This window comes from Pyrgilauda ruficollis, unplaced genomic scaffold (genome assembly GCF_017590135.1).
Source record: "Pyrgilauda ruficollis isolate IOZ18807 unplaced genomic scaffold, ASM1759013v1 scaffold3, whole genome shotgun sequence".
Taxonomy (NCBI): Eukaryota; Metazoa; Chordata; class Aves; order Passeriformes; family Passeridae; genus Pyrgilauda; species Pyrgilauda ruficollis.
This window is the reverse complement of record NW_024524377.1, coordinates 9,281,338-9,295,583: the sequence shown is the minus strand read 5'-3', so window position 1 is coordinate 9,295,583 and position 14,246 is coordinate 9,281,338. Positions and strand designations below refer to the sequence as shown.

The 14,246-nt window shown below is 47.6% G+C and overlaps 1 protein-coding gene across 5 annotated transcripts in view; it reads right to left on the bottom strand.

Moving 5' to 3' along the window:
- The window catches only part of LOC121356752 (rho guanine nucleotide exchange factor 17-like), a 45,508-nt gene extending 31,927 nt beyond the window's left edge, over nt 1-13,581 (bottom strand). For 2 of the 5 annotated variants that reach the window (XM_041473483.1, XM_041473485.1), the window contains exon 1: nt 12,967-13,083. The gene's annotated coding sequence lies outside the window, so the exon portion shown is untranslated. Of the gene's footprint in view, nt 1-12,966; nt 13,084-13,453 lie in introns of those variants that run through there. The other 3 variants (XM_041473488.1, XM_041473487.1, XM_041473484.1) reach the window with 3 other exon arrangements.
- Between the last annotated feature and the right edge of the window lie 665 nt (nt 13,582-14,246).

Genomic DNA, 14,246 nt, shown 5'->3' with positions numbered 1-14,246 from the left:
GGGATGGGTTTTGGAAGCATGTCAGAAGCCCTGGAACAGAATCCTGCTAACTTAATCTGGTCCCACTTGATAAACCAAGAGCTCTTTTTAACTCCACTCATGTCAGTGATAAAACCTTTGATAAACACGTAAAGCAGCAACAAAATAAGGCACTGTAATAAGATGGCTGATACTCCTCTTCCTGTATATCCTCCTGCAGAGGTCAGAGGAATTGTATTTAATAAACAAAGAGGAAAAACCAATTGCTGTAATGAACATATTCCTGCTTCCCTGCTGCTGGCACAGGGTCTCCACTATCCACAGTTATAGACTCCCTGAAGTCCATCACTTTCTCTCTTTCCCGCTGGTGATGATGGAAACTGGCCTCACATCCAGTACTATTCTCAGCTCCAGCTCTGGTTTGCATTGCCTTCCTTTGTCCCCCACCAAGCACATAGGAATTTGTGAGGTGCTGATGGTACAGCACCTCTAGATCATTAAGACAGCTGGACACAAGACAGCCTTTGACTTAAGATCCCAATCAATACAGAGATGGTGATACCTTGTTGATTTCCTCATGCCAGATTTTACTTCCAGATGCCATTCCTGCTTCAGCCAGAGCAGATGATTTTAGCCAGCGTCTGAAGTATGTTGGTAAAGGTATTCTGATGTTCCACTGGCATCATGAGACATTTAGCACCAGAAGACTGTCGGTTTCTTCTCCTCTCCAAAAATACTGCTGCATCAATCACTTGTGAAAGTGTTTTAAAAATTAAAACCAGCTCGCCCTTGCCTTGAAATGCAGGCAGCACTTTCTCTTCCTGCTGTCTGTTAATAGCCTTTCTGCAGGAGGTCACACAACACTGATTTACACTCCTGAGCTTTTTGTGGACATAGGTTAATATCATCTGGAGAAGCCACAAACTAAAGTTGTGACTTCTCACCCTGAAGTGTGTGAATGAAGCAAATACACCTTCTCCCACAGCTGCAGATTGGGAGATGCTGTGAACAAACTGTAACTTGGTAACATATGAGACTGATGTCTGCTCCCTGATCTCCTGAGACAAGACACTCCAATTCCTGTGTTTCAGCTCCATTACCTGTAAGAGGCCAAAATAAAACTACCTTCCAGCATCTGCAAGAACTCTCTTGGCAGTCTCTGAGAACCAAGGAAAGTCAGGTAAGGTTTCCTAAAACTGAAGTGTAATTACTTGACATTAACTTAATTCTGAGACCTGTGCTCAGGTGTAAGAGCTCCAAGCCACTGTCTGAGCACAAGCTGGCATGCCCAGGGACACTGTGCCCTCCCTGAGGGACACTGTGCCCTCCCCTCTGAAGTGGCAAGGACAGGCCTATGGTTTCAGAAGACCAGCCCATGACCCATACATGCCTCTCTTTACCCACCACCAGCATAACTCTCTGTGCAGTTCTGTCTTTGCAGCTGCTTTTACCTTTCATTGTTATTTTCTTCTTTTTTTCCTTCTTTCTTGCCTTTTTTTTAAATTTAGGAGTCATGTCTTCTCTTCTGGAAAGGGCACATGATTGGGCACAATTGCCTTGGGAGCTGGTTTAGTAGGCACAGTGCCCCTGTGACCTGACAGACAACAGCAGTTGCTATGTGGCTTCCTTTGCTTTATTCCTGCAGGAGACCAGCTGGTATTTATAGCATCTTCTCTAAGCAAGCCATCATCCCTGAGGTACACTCAGGTGAGAGTACTTCAGGGAATTCTCACTGGGAGGTGAGAGTAAAGGATTTTATTATTAAAAAAAAACCAAACCAACAACAAAACCCACAAAATCACAAATCCTGGAGGAAATGCCATTTCCTTAAAGTGATTCTGTGAGGTAGGGACTACAAGAGAAGTAGGGAAGCAAGAGTTCTACCAGTTCCAAAAAATCCCATTTTTTCTCAGGAACATATTACAAGTCAATTTCAATGCAAACCCTTTGGGGAAGGGTGGAAGCTGAAGCCTGCTCAAACACACACCTGGTTTTAGCTGGGATAGAGTTCATTTCCCAGCCTAAACAGTGAAAAAAACTTAAGGGCACAAAGCAACCTACTTCTTATTCCAGGCAGAAAGGAAGGCAAATGGTATAAATCAGGAGTAGGAAAACTTAGATGTTTTTCTTAAAGTTTGTTTGTTGTTTTGGTTTTTATTTTTTTAACCTAAGAGATATAAAAGAGATGAAATTGAGTTGGCTAGAATTTTGGGGACATAGGAGTGGCTGGGTTCACAAAAGAGTTTGTAAATTGCCTGAAGAGACACATTTGATTCTCTGGGTACACATGAGGGAGTAAAAGGGCCTTTCTCCCAGTTCTGTCCTCAGTGGTGGTGTGCTGAAGGTACACACTCAGTGCCACTGATGGCCCAGCTAAGTGTGAAACCTGGCTTTGTCTATACAGCAAAAAGAAATGTTAAATGCTTTTTTATTTTCTCTAAGGATATGGTGGAACTAAGCCAAAAACCTGTATTTGTACTGCTCTGCCTAAGGCAGCATGAGCACCTTCTCTGGTGAATCACTAGGCCCCAAAGCTTTCACTCCTCCTAAATGAATGCCAAGTATCCTGGGGAAGTGCTGCCAGGTACAAGGACATAGTGACACTGCTGGGCTAATGCATGATGGATGTCCAAGGCTGAGGGTCTGCAGGATTCTGCCCCTCACTCCCTAGGTGTGGGATGAGGTTTGGGATCTAATCCTCTGTATCTGACTTTCACTGTGCCCCAATTCACCTCAGTTTTTCTGCTTAATGCTATTTTCGGATCTTCTATAAAGCATTTTCCAAATATTTTGCCCAGTATCTTCCACGAAGTGGGTGAGAGATGTTCCTTGCTGTTCAGGGGCTCACATGAGCAGGATGTTGGCAGGCAGGTGCACAGGGTATCTTTGGAGATCAAAGAAAACAGAAGATTGCTGCCACCATGCTTCTATGGACAAATTACACACAGAAACGTTTGGAAATGCATCTTCTGCAAGATGGAGATAAAGGGTGCAAGGGCAAACCCACGGAGATAAATTTGAGGCTTCCTTTGCAGCTACAACAGTCATGTTGACACACACTAGGTTAAGACCAGACAACTTTTTGATGTTAATTGCCTGGCTGCTTTAACGGGATATAAGCTTCTAAGTCCTGAAGTCAGCTGTGTGACACGACCAACTGATATTTACCTCTTCACTGCTTTATCTTGACCAGTGCTGCAGGGTCAGTGCACATGTTCCTGTGCATTAGAGTTGTCCAGACACAACTCTAATGCACCAGAGAACTGGTGGATTATTTTACAAGAGAAGCAAATAACATTTCACATCTGAAGGGACTGATCAGACTTTAATCTCAGGCAAAGCTATTCTGGCCTAGGTTCAGTTTCTGCTCCAAGGAATGGCTCCAAGGCACTGATAACCATCATCAGCAACCAGACAATAATCACTGACCTGTTGAGCTACTCACTGGCAGTGCAATGACTGCATCTGGACACCCAATGGCCTCTGATTGGTGATGTGACACTCAGGCAAGGCAGTCAGTGTCCCTCTGGACTTGCTGAGGGGCACAGAGGTCTCATGCTCTAAGTACACACAGAGTTAGAATACCACAAAGTAGTGGTTTGAGCATGGCTGAGTATAAGGAAGCTTTTTAAGATGAGCCTTGGGACACCAGGATTCCTGCTGCAGTCTGTGCCAATTACCTAGCATGTGGAGGGACGCAGGACTGCTGAGTCCAACTTCTGCCTTTCTTCTTTGAATCTCTCCCATCCAAGATGATGTAGGATAGGAACACCATGGGGGACAGAAGACACCCCTACTGCTTCCAAGCACTGCACTGCCCTGTGAGCTGACTCAGTTAGGTGGAGCACCAGATCTGCAGCCAGGCCCAGAAAACCACCAGCAGCTGGGAGCAGCAGGTTGTGTGGTGCAGAGATAGCAGGTGGTTCCTGGCTGGGGCTGGTCATGCACTTGCACCAGTGCACTGGCACACCCAGCCTGGCTCCACTGAGCCAAGGGTGCCACTGAGCCTGTGGAGCAATTCCTGCTAATGAGACTGCAGATCCTCTTGCAGCCATCCCTGTTACAAGCAGCAAGACACTGTCTCAGCCTTCTGATCTCAACCTCTGTTAGGGTTTTGTATTAAGAGAACATAGGCTCAATTTCTCATCCACATTATAACTTCACTGACTTAAGAGTAGAGGAAAAAAGACATTAAATACTCTTCATCAAGGAATGCTGGGTATTTTTCCAAATAAAGTGGAGGAGGATCCCTCAGTAGGGTGTAGTCCCACACAAGCAGCTTTACTACCAGGTTCCCTCACTGGGAGGAAGGCTATAAGGATAAGCATCTTCCTGCTGCTCCCCGCACCCACAACTACCTTGTGGCTGTCAGCCACGCTCAGCAGGGACGTGGGCATGGGGACAGTAGGCTGGCCACTGCTAAAGGCTTCCTGGACATCTCTGTGCTTGAAGGAGCACTGCTGGAAGACACCTCTGACTGCAGCTCTCCTCTCCTTGCAGGACAGTTCCCATCAGTGAGGACCATCCCTGCATGCTGGGTCTAGGAGTAGGCTCACCTGCACACATCTGTCCTCACAGTCAGTACATCAAACAGAAAGGCAGCTGGGAGACCCAGACTATTACACACAGAGAAGCAGTACCAGAGGCTAGTGTTTACCCTCATCTGCACGGATGTAAACAATCTGCTTGGAAGCAAGCAAGGATACTTGATTTTTGCTACAGCCAGTGTGAGGAGGATACTGCATGGAGTACAGAGCTACCAGGAGGAGCTACAATGAAATCAGCCCGCCCCTCTTCTAGCCATTTACTGCAACACGAGGCAGGATGGATCAATAATATGTATCGAGCTGGGAAAGTTAATCTGCATCCAGAGCATCATAACAAATTAAAAGGAAATAAAATCAGTACAATTCCACTGGCTCTCATTACTATCACAGTGGAGAGTAATTAAAATCTATGGGGCGAATTCAACGCTGCAGGAGCTCTCCTGAAGCCAAAGGCACTGTAGAAGGGCATTGCTTTTTCCAGATGCTGTGTATTTCCAACAGCAGCAGGAATGGCAAAATGGGCAGAGTGGATAGGGTAGAGTAAGAGCCCAACCTCTTTAGGAGCCAGGCATTCTGCTGCTTGCTCTTCCTCATGTGGAGTCATGCTGCACCTGCTGCTTTGGTGCTTGATGCGCTGAGTTTCAAAAGCTCCAGGCATTTGTATGTGAGGCTCCCACTCAAGGACTTCCCAAGCCATTACACAGCTTCCATTCATCAGCTCTGGCTGTCACCTCATCCTGCCTGCTCCCCTGCATTATCCTGCTGCCTTTGCACTCCTCTCTCCTCCCCACTCCTAAGCACAGCCACCTGTGCTACAGGCTCTCTTAGGTGCTAAAGAAATTGCCTTTTCCTGCCACAGAAGGAAAAGGCTATCCTTTTTCTGCTATCCTGTTGTCTGATAAGACTCTCAACCCATCTTTCTGTGCTTTCCTATAAACTCCTTATTCTTCGACCCACACACATTCCTGATGAAGAAGCTGAAGGAGGACTACCACCTGCCCTAAAGCCACTTGCACTCCCATTACAGCTCTGCTCCAGTCCTGTATTAATTATGAGCTGGAGCTGTGCTATAAGGCAGGAATTCAACCTGAAGCAGCATTCACTGCCCACACTTTGATACCTTGACTCTGTGAGGCTCTACTGCCCCACAGGCTGCAAGGCACTGTCATGACTCAGTGGAGAACCTGATTCCCACTGGGTGGAAGGAGAAGTGTGAAGCACAGGAAGCACATTCCTCATCACTGCACACAGCCTTGTGTCCAACTACCCAGCAGTGCAGTGTGAAGCAGCGGTGCAGCTGCCACACTGGCACCCAGAGAGGCAACTGATGGTGACAGCCAGTGGCATGGGGCTGCACATGCAAAGTTTGGTTCACGAGGCTTAGGAGCTGTATACTGCCATTAAAAGAGAGAGGCACTGGATGGAACAAATCAATCTGAGGAAGTCCTATAGAAGGTGTGTAGCAAAAGATTTAATCTCAGCGTGCTTGTCCAGCTTTCACCTTTATGAACCTCTTATCTCCTGTCACCCCACCCTGTGCGTGGTTTCCACCTGCAGAAGCTATGCCAATGTCTGCAGGATGATGCAGCTACTAAATACCATGTGTGGCAAACACCAATCTGCACACATACAGTGCTGCTGAGGGCTCTTCCACATGGACATGCTTACCATATAATAATTACGGTAATCTACAGAGATAATCCAAAGTGATTGTTAATGCTGTTTTACAAATCGGTGTACTGTGGTCCTGCAGGTGGGACTATGGACTAAGAGTTGTACTTCCAGATATACCATGATCCTGTTCACTGGAAAAGTGGAGGTCTCATTTGACGTGGCCTTACCTCAGTATGCCTTTCAGAAGTTCAGCCACTTTATTACCACATATCCATGTCTGTAAGCATGTTCAGATTCACCAATGAACAGCACAAAAGCCTCATTCTTAAAAGTCTTCAGCACCTTAAAAGTCACAGCCATTTTATCACAGAATGTGCTTCAACATTTCACCAAAAACAGGTGCTCACATTTTTCAAAACAATCCAGCAAGGAAAGCAAACAGAAATCTGCCCCTTAATAAGTACCTATGTAGTGGCCAACCTCCCTCATTTTGCTAACTTCCATCTGAAAACAGCAGACCTCCTCTCCAGATATATAAATCTCATCTGCCTTTCCTGTTACAACAACTTTGAGCTGATTTATATGACATTTATCTATTCTTCAAAGGGATTGTTCTTTAAGGAAGTGTGAGCTTGAGGTACAACTGGAGTTTTGATCTGAGTATTACTTCACTTAAAAGAGACTGTGCTTTTACGGTCTTTATAGGAGGTGAGCTACAGGTAGAAGAATGACTTCTAGGCAAAGAGGAAATAAAGTTTCTGTGTCTCATCCCTCTGTACAGGCCAGGAGGAGTAGGGATCTTCTTCCCATGGAGGTCAAAAGCCATCCTAAATGAAAAAAATATCTAAGGTATGCACTAATGTATGCTGCACTGTTGTAAGCATGAACTGGGTTGCTGATGTGGTTGTGGGCTATGCTAATGCCTCCAGCTGCTTCTGGCCAGGTTAGCTCTGTTTTATGGATTTACTTCATGCTACTGCTGTAATGAAGAATAGCCTCAGGAGTGTGCTGAGAGCCAGAATAAAAAGTGTTGCAGAGTTATTGCTCCACTGTCTGCATGTGACCAGAAATATCACAGCACTGTGTAGACAAACAATGACTGTCACCCTTGGGAACATGGCTCTGTGGTACCCAGGTAAGAAAAGAACCCAGAATAAAGGGCAGAAGATCCTCACTGAGACACAGGACTGGCTGTTGAGTTGGCAGACCTGGTTCTCAGAGCCAGGAATGAGACATCAACTCTTCCTGTTGGAAGGTGCTCCGCAACTCCAATGGCAGATCAAACAAGTAAGCTGCGCACCTTAATCTTAAAAAGCTGATCAGCTCAGAGGCTGCTTATCAGTACAAAGAAGTCCATAGCCTACCCATTCTTCTTTCAAAAACAGATTTTCTTTTTCTTTCTTTTTTTCTCCTGTGACTTTGGCTGATGCTTGTTTTCAGTGACACTGAGCTTTTAGGGAAGCTGAAGTACTGTGTTGTGAGGTCTCCTCACTGCAGGTACAGCTTCTGCAATCATAAAGCACCAATTTCCAAAGCTGTATCTAGCCCTTAAATAGGAGGAGAAGTGCCACACTGGGGCTTACTGACAGGTTATATCTTGTGTTGTGGAAACCTGAGCCATGACTGTCCACAGAGAACAGAGCTGTTGCAACAGCTGTGGTAAAAAATGGGGCACATCAGTGCAAAACAGTTAAGCACCGCAAACCAGGACTCCTGAGGGAGTGCTCTCATCTGCTTGTAACTGAGAGGTCTCAGTTCAGGCCTGAGGGGTTTTTTTCAGGTTAAACTACCACAGCACAGATTAGCAGTGAAACTCTATTGATCCTTCATGAGAAGCAGTTACCTCCCCCATTCTTACAAGGCACTTTATTGGAAAGGCTCTTTCAAGACAGACCTCCTTTTGGAAGGGGTTGCTTCTGTCTACTCCTAGAAACAGGCTGGAAGGATCAGCCACACCACCACAAACAACAGCAGTATTTCAGCACAGAGCTGACTGGTATCTCCAGACACTGACACCCTGTTGGTCAAGGGGGCTCAGCTTCAATCCGACACCAGCCATGGCTAGTGCTAATTCTGCTCCAGCCAAACTGACCCACTGCTCTGTCTCTAGACCTCTCTGCAAGGTGTGTTTATTGAGAAAGATGCTTGAGATGTAATGACCCTTAAGATAAGCAAGGACTTGAGTAGAGGGAATGGTAGGGAAGTTGTCCTTTCAACAAGCTAGGATGCCAGCAAATAAATCTGACACAACAGCTCCAACAGGCTGTGATACTAGAAATTAATGTGTATCACTTCTGTGCTAGGTCTGAATGGAGCTGTCTCTGCTCAGTGTCTGAGGGTCTTTAATTCCCTTTTTCCTCGGGGAAGAACCTTGCATGAAAAGTTCAGCTGTGTGTACTCTGAGTCTTGTGAATCACTTGATTGTGGTCAAAGCCACTGTCATCTTTCAGTTGCTAACTGGCTTCCTAAACATGCCTACAGAAACAGTAGGATTGCTGTGTGGTAAACAAATTACTTTTGACAGGAGACTGCCAGCACTGCTCCCAGACGCCAGGGAAGCCACAAGATGGGCTGCACAGTGTCTGACTGGAGCAGCTCTAGCATTGCATCTACAGCTAGTGCAGCGTCAGGCTGCTTCTGCAAGCACTAACAAAGAACCAAGCCTGCAAACTCCCACCACCATCTGCTGAAGCTTCATATCCCAAAGGAAAACTGGATTTTTGCTTACACGTATCTTTAAGCATTTCAACAGCAGAAAAGGCAAGGGCGTAGACACTCTCTCTAGCTTAAAACACAAAGCCATGTTTTTTCTTTATAAGAAAAAATTTACTGTTGCTCCTTGACTTCCCATCCAGGATAGGGTTTCTTTCAAAAGCTTTAGAACCTTTAGTCCCTTTCTGGAGAGAAATCCTTAGGACAGGTACCACTGAGTTCCCAAACAAGTTATTTCTAGAATGTGAAAATAAACACAGGTTCCAAAAGGTCTGCAAAGGGCCCTGAGATGTTACATGGCAAAGTGAATATCAGCAGACAATGGAAATTTTTTCCCCCTTGTGCTTCACCTTGAAGCAGCTGTTAGCAAAGCCAGAAAACTCCTCTGCCCCTTGGTGTATTTAATACAGCCTTGGCAAAGGGACTGCAGTCAGCTCATGAATATGAGAATTGCCTAATTCTCCAGCTATTCTTATTACCTCAGCCCGAGGATCCCAGCTTTTCATACCTAATTCCTGAAATCACAGACTTTCCACTGTCCTTTCTGTCCTTGAGCAGCAAATCACTCCTCCTCATGTAACAGATGCTGTGGTGACACCCGTTTTCCCAGGGCCCTTCCCTAGCAGGGACAGCACTGTGGACAAGGTTATTGACCCCCCGCACAGTTCCTGGAGATACTCACCCTTTGTTGCTGTAATTTACAGGAGCATGTCTGGAAAATAATAAACACTGCACAGCCCTGTGCAGTGGCTCGGGCTGGCTGAACATTCTGAAGCCTGGGCAGGGGCTGGCAGCTGTAATGCAATCTGTCTCTGGCAGCAGAGAGCTCTCACCCTGTTCTTACAAGCTGATTCCCTCCACATCCTACCTTGTCTGTGACTCCCACAAAGACTCGGGATTTGCAATGCCTCCCCACTGTCACTTCATTTTGCTCTCATTGTCACAACATTCTCAGTCCACCTTCCCTCTCTGCGCCATGTACCTGTCTTTGTTAGTTTTCCTTATCTCACTGATCTTGCCAGCCCTGTCCATCCTCCCAAGACTCAGAGCTAAAGCTGTTCCTGTGCTGGAAGGTGATAATGGCTGCCAGGAACCAGCTGTGAGGGCCACTGCAAACTGAGAAACAGATGGAAGCTGAGACTGGGCTAATTATGCAGCAGGGACTGCAAAACTTGTGGAGATGTTGGGCAGAGGTGACAAACAGAAACATCCTTTGAATGGTGGCAGGTGACATGGGAGCAGAAAACTCATCAAGCTGTGGACAGCTTTCCAATCCTAGCTATGGAGCACTGCATGTGATGCCTCCTCATCTCACTAACACCCACGACTGCTGCTGCCAAGCTGTTCTGGACAAGGAGAATGTGCTCACTGCAGAGGCAGCTGAGGAAATCTCCAGGCTGGTTCCAAGGGCTACACTCCTGGAGGGCACAGGCAGGTTAGATCTTTTGCTGTAGGCCAAGAAGCAGCTACAGCAGCCCAGATTATACTGCAACAGGATCTTGGCAAGGTGGAAAAAACCTCTTAAGATCTTCCTGTTTCTTTTATGATAGAGGATTTTTTTTTCCCCCAAGAGCTTGCCAAAAGGGTAACTGCATCAATGGAAAATAAAAACTGGGTTATGTCCTCTAGTAGTTTATTTCTTAGTTCCAAACTGGCCCATTCAAAAGCTGCAGAAGAAATCACCTCCAAAATCCATGGTTTTGTAATCAGAACCTCTCTTTCAATTAGTCATGTTATAGGGCTGTAAACACAATAATTCCATCAATACTATGGAACAGTCATGTTGCATCTGTATTAACATAAATGTGTGCTGATGTGCCATAGAGCTAATCTGATATGACATTAATTGGCTGATGCCCAGCCATGGAGGCCCTGGAGCTATGCTTGCTATCTCTCCTCTAAAAGAACTGTCCTCTGAAACACTGGAAAGGAAACCAACTGTGATGCTGTATCTTGCCTGCCATCAATCAGCAATGCTTCTTGCACCTGCATCACTGAGGTGTTTGAGGTTGGGTGGTAACTGTTTAGTTGGGGAGCTGTATTTGAAGTACAACTCGATCTCCTACAAACTTAAATATTAAGAAATCAGGATTTCCAGACTATCTTGTTAGACTAAACCAGACTCAGCAAGCTTGCAATGGATAATAAACTCAGAAAATCCATAAAAGCATTCCTTTCCCTTTTCTCTGTGACTACTGGGAGCTGTGCACCATCACCTAGTCTGCAGTAGGCTTTTCTTACACAGATGAAGCTTAAGGAGCTTAAAACTTTATAAATGCTTTGGGGCTACCGTTGTTATCCTGTACAGTGCTCTACAGACAGAGGCAAGCCTTAAATCTAGACTGCAGCTGGGGTTCTCTGGTTAAAGGCCTTAAAGGAGATCAATATGAGCAGTGCCTAAGGATGTGAACCAGATCTCAAACACAGTCCATCTCCTGCCTGGGCCATGAAAACAAGTGGACAGACTCAAAAACCAGGCTAGGATCATGAGTCTTTGCAGTTGCAGTCACAATAGGAATCACTTATTTTGCTTTTGGCAATATACCCTTCAAAGAGCTTTAGTGAGGAGAGACCGTGTCTCTTTTTGAGGGAGGCTACCAGAGAAACCACAGCAGACACCCAGGCTTTCTGTATCTGGCTCATCAGCTCTGTGTAAGCTTTGCTGTCTGAATGCACAGTGCCTTGCCTAGCGCATCCTTGTTCACGATAGAGCTCTTGGGTTCTACCTCAGTACAAACCAAGTAAGAGAGGCTTGTTTTACTCACAAACCATTATTCTCAACAGTATGGCACTAAAGGTGCATCACTTTTGGCAATATACAAGAGCAGTATCTCAAAATCCCAGAGCATACGTGGCTGACAGTGCCCAAACCATCTTATGGAGCAGCCAGTGAAATTAGGAGAAAATTTTTTAAAGTAAGGTGGGGAAGAGCACCCTAAATAGGGAATTTTGAATCTGTGCTTAGGTTCTGGATTTGACTTAAATATTTCTAGGTGTCTTATCTGCTCCTTCATCTGTAAAATGAGATCAATAAACCCCCCCCCAGATTTGCAGCAGTGCTCCCAGTCTTAATTGATATCTGTGAAGCATTTTGAGAACCATGAGCGAAAGAAACCGCTACCAAGCCCTCAGGCCTTACTATAATACCAACAAATAAGCAGAGTTGTTTACAAAGCTTTTCAATGCCACAATGACTAGGAAATGAGGAAAGGCTAAACTGTAGATGCACCCAGTGCTGCCTTGCTGCAGTGTAAATGTAAATGGTAGGAGCAGATCTTAAGAGATTTTCCTCTAGGGAATTCTGTTTTCAATAATGCAGTAAAACTTCTACCTCTCTGGATTCAAACAGATGCTCTTGCTAATACCTCAGGTATCAAAACCTATTATGAAATTGGGAGAATGCGTCTTGGAGCTGAAATCACATGGAAATTAATTAAGAAATGACTCACTGGGACCTCGTAGATTTAAAGAGCCAGGTGCTGCCCAGCCACCCTTTCCCAAGGACTGAACTCAGCCTAGTACCGTACCAGCACACGATATCCCACCTTGCACAGGACAGAAAGCCCCCAGGCATCCCCAAGGCTCTGTCCTGCCGACTGCAAAGCTCTCTGTCCCTGCGGGTGCAGTTTCAGGAGCCGAGAGCAGCGCACGGGCAGAGCGCTCCGGCCGCGCTGCACCAGCGGAGCTCCCGCTGCGGGCGAGGAGCGAGCGAGCGCGGGGTGCGGGCACATGCGGGACCCCGGCAGCGAGCAGGTGTCAGCCGGGGCAGGTGTGGAAGGGCTTGGGAAGCGCGTGAATTCCCCCGCTCCCGGTCCCCGCGCTGGGCGCCGAGCTGCCGGTAGGACCCGAGGGGCCCCGCGGGGCCCGGGGAACGAGACCCAGCGCACAGATAAATCATAGAGCGCTCCATGAGCGGTCCCGCAGCCCTCCCCGCCACGCAGCCATTTGCCTTTGTTGCAGCCCTGCGCCCGCAAGGTGCGGCGGGGCCGGGGCTGAGGATGAAGAAGGAGCTCGCTCCCCGGTCACTCTCCCCTCACAGCGGGGCGGTGGGGACACGTCCTGCAGGACTGGTTGCCGAAAGGGACCCGCCCGCCCGCCGCCCGCACCTGCCTACCTGCGGAGCCCGCCTGGGACGCGTCGCCCGCCGCCTTTGTTGTGCATGCCCGCCCCGGCAGCGCCGAGCCGCGGGTCGGCTCCGGCCCGGCCCCTCGGCGCCCGCCGCTCGCAGGCCCGGCTTAGCCCGTCGCCACGGCAACGGCGGGCGCGGCTCGGGCGAGGTACCGGCCTCAGCGCCCCGCCCCGAGAGGGCTGAGGGGACAGAGCGGGCGGTCCTGAGGGGACGGAGCGGGGGGACCCCGGAGGGCCCACCCTGAGCGGGGCTGAGGGGACAGAGCGGCGCGGCCCCGCGGAGCCGGGAGCGGGCGGTGCTGAGGAGACAGGGCAGGGGGTCCCCGCGGGGCTGGGAGGAGACGGCCCTCAGCCTCGGCTCTAGGGCGCTCGTCTCTCGGCACCCGCCCTTCTCCCCAGCCCTGCGCCCCTCCTTCCCCAGAGTGCCGGGCAGCTCCGAGCGCGGCTTAGATTAGCCCTCGGCTTCCTCTTACGGTGCTTGGGATCCCTCATTTTCCATATCCGGTAGCTGTTCTTTAGACTGGCCACCTCGGGAGTCCCTATCTCCGGTCACAGATCGCACGTTCTTTTGTCCTACAGCAAGCACGGCTCTGGTGACTCTCCTGGCTATCTTCCTGCATCAGCCGCCACAGGCTCTACACGTGACGGGCAGTCTCTCTGGAAAGAGGGGAGCTGCTGTGACAATAAAGCCAAGGCACTGGTAACGCCTCCGTTTATCCCAGTTCCTGGGCGAGGAACGAATTTTATCCTGCATTTACAACTATTTTAATTGACCATTCATTTTAGGGATAACCATGAAAGCTTGAACCTCTTCCCTTTCAGTCAGTAAGGACTTGACAAATTAATAGTTATGTTGATTGTTTCTAGGATAAAATACCACAGTTCACTGGCTCTATCATGTAATGCTAGATTGAGCTGGGTCTTGTTACCAGACTTATACGTGTGTGCATGTGTTCATCCTTTTCTGAACAGGCAGGTTCTGGACTGGTGAGACATGTTACAAGGAGGGTCCCTGATCAGAATTGCTCACATTGATGAGTTTTGTTAAGTGATCCAGCCTAAGTAAAGGCATTGTTTCTGTTTGAGGGCATTAATTAGAAAATAACTGCAGAGAAAAGTTGATCGTGAAGAGAAATAAATGGCATAGCAACCCTGAACTCTTTCTGTGTGTGTTCAACACCTGATTATACAAATATTTTTTTTTCTTTCTGGGGTCTGTCAAACTCCTATTTAACCTTAGTAGAAAGGGGTTTCAGTGGCACTGGG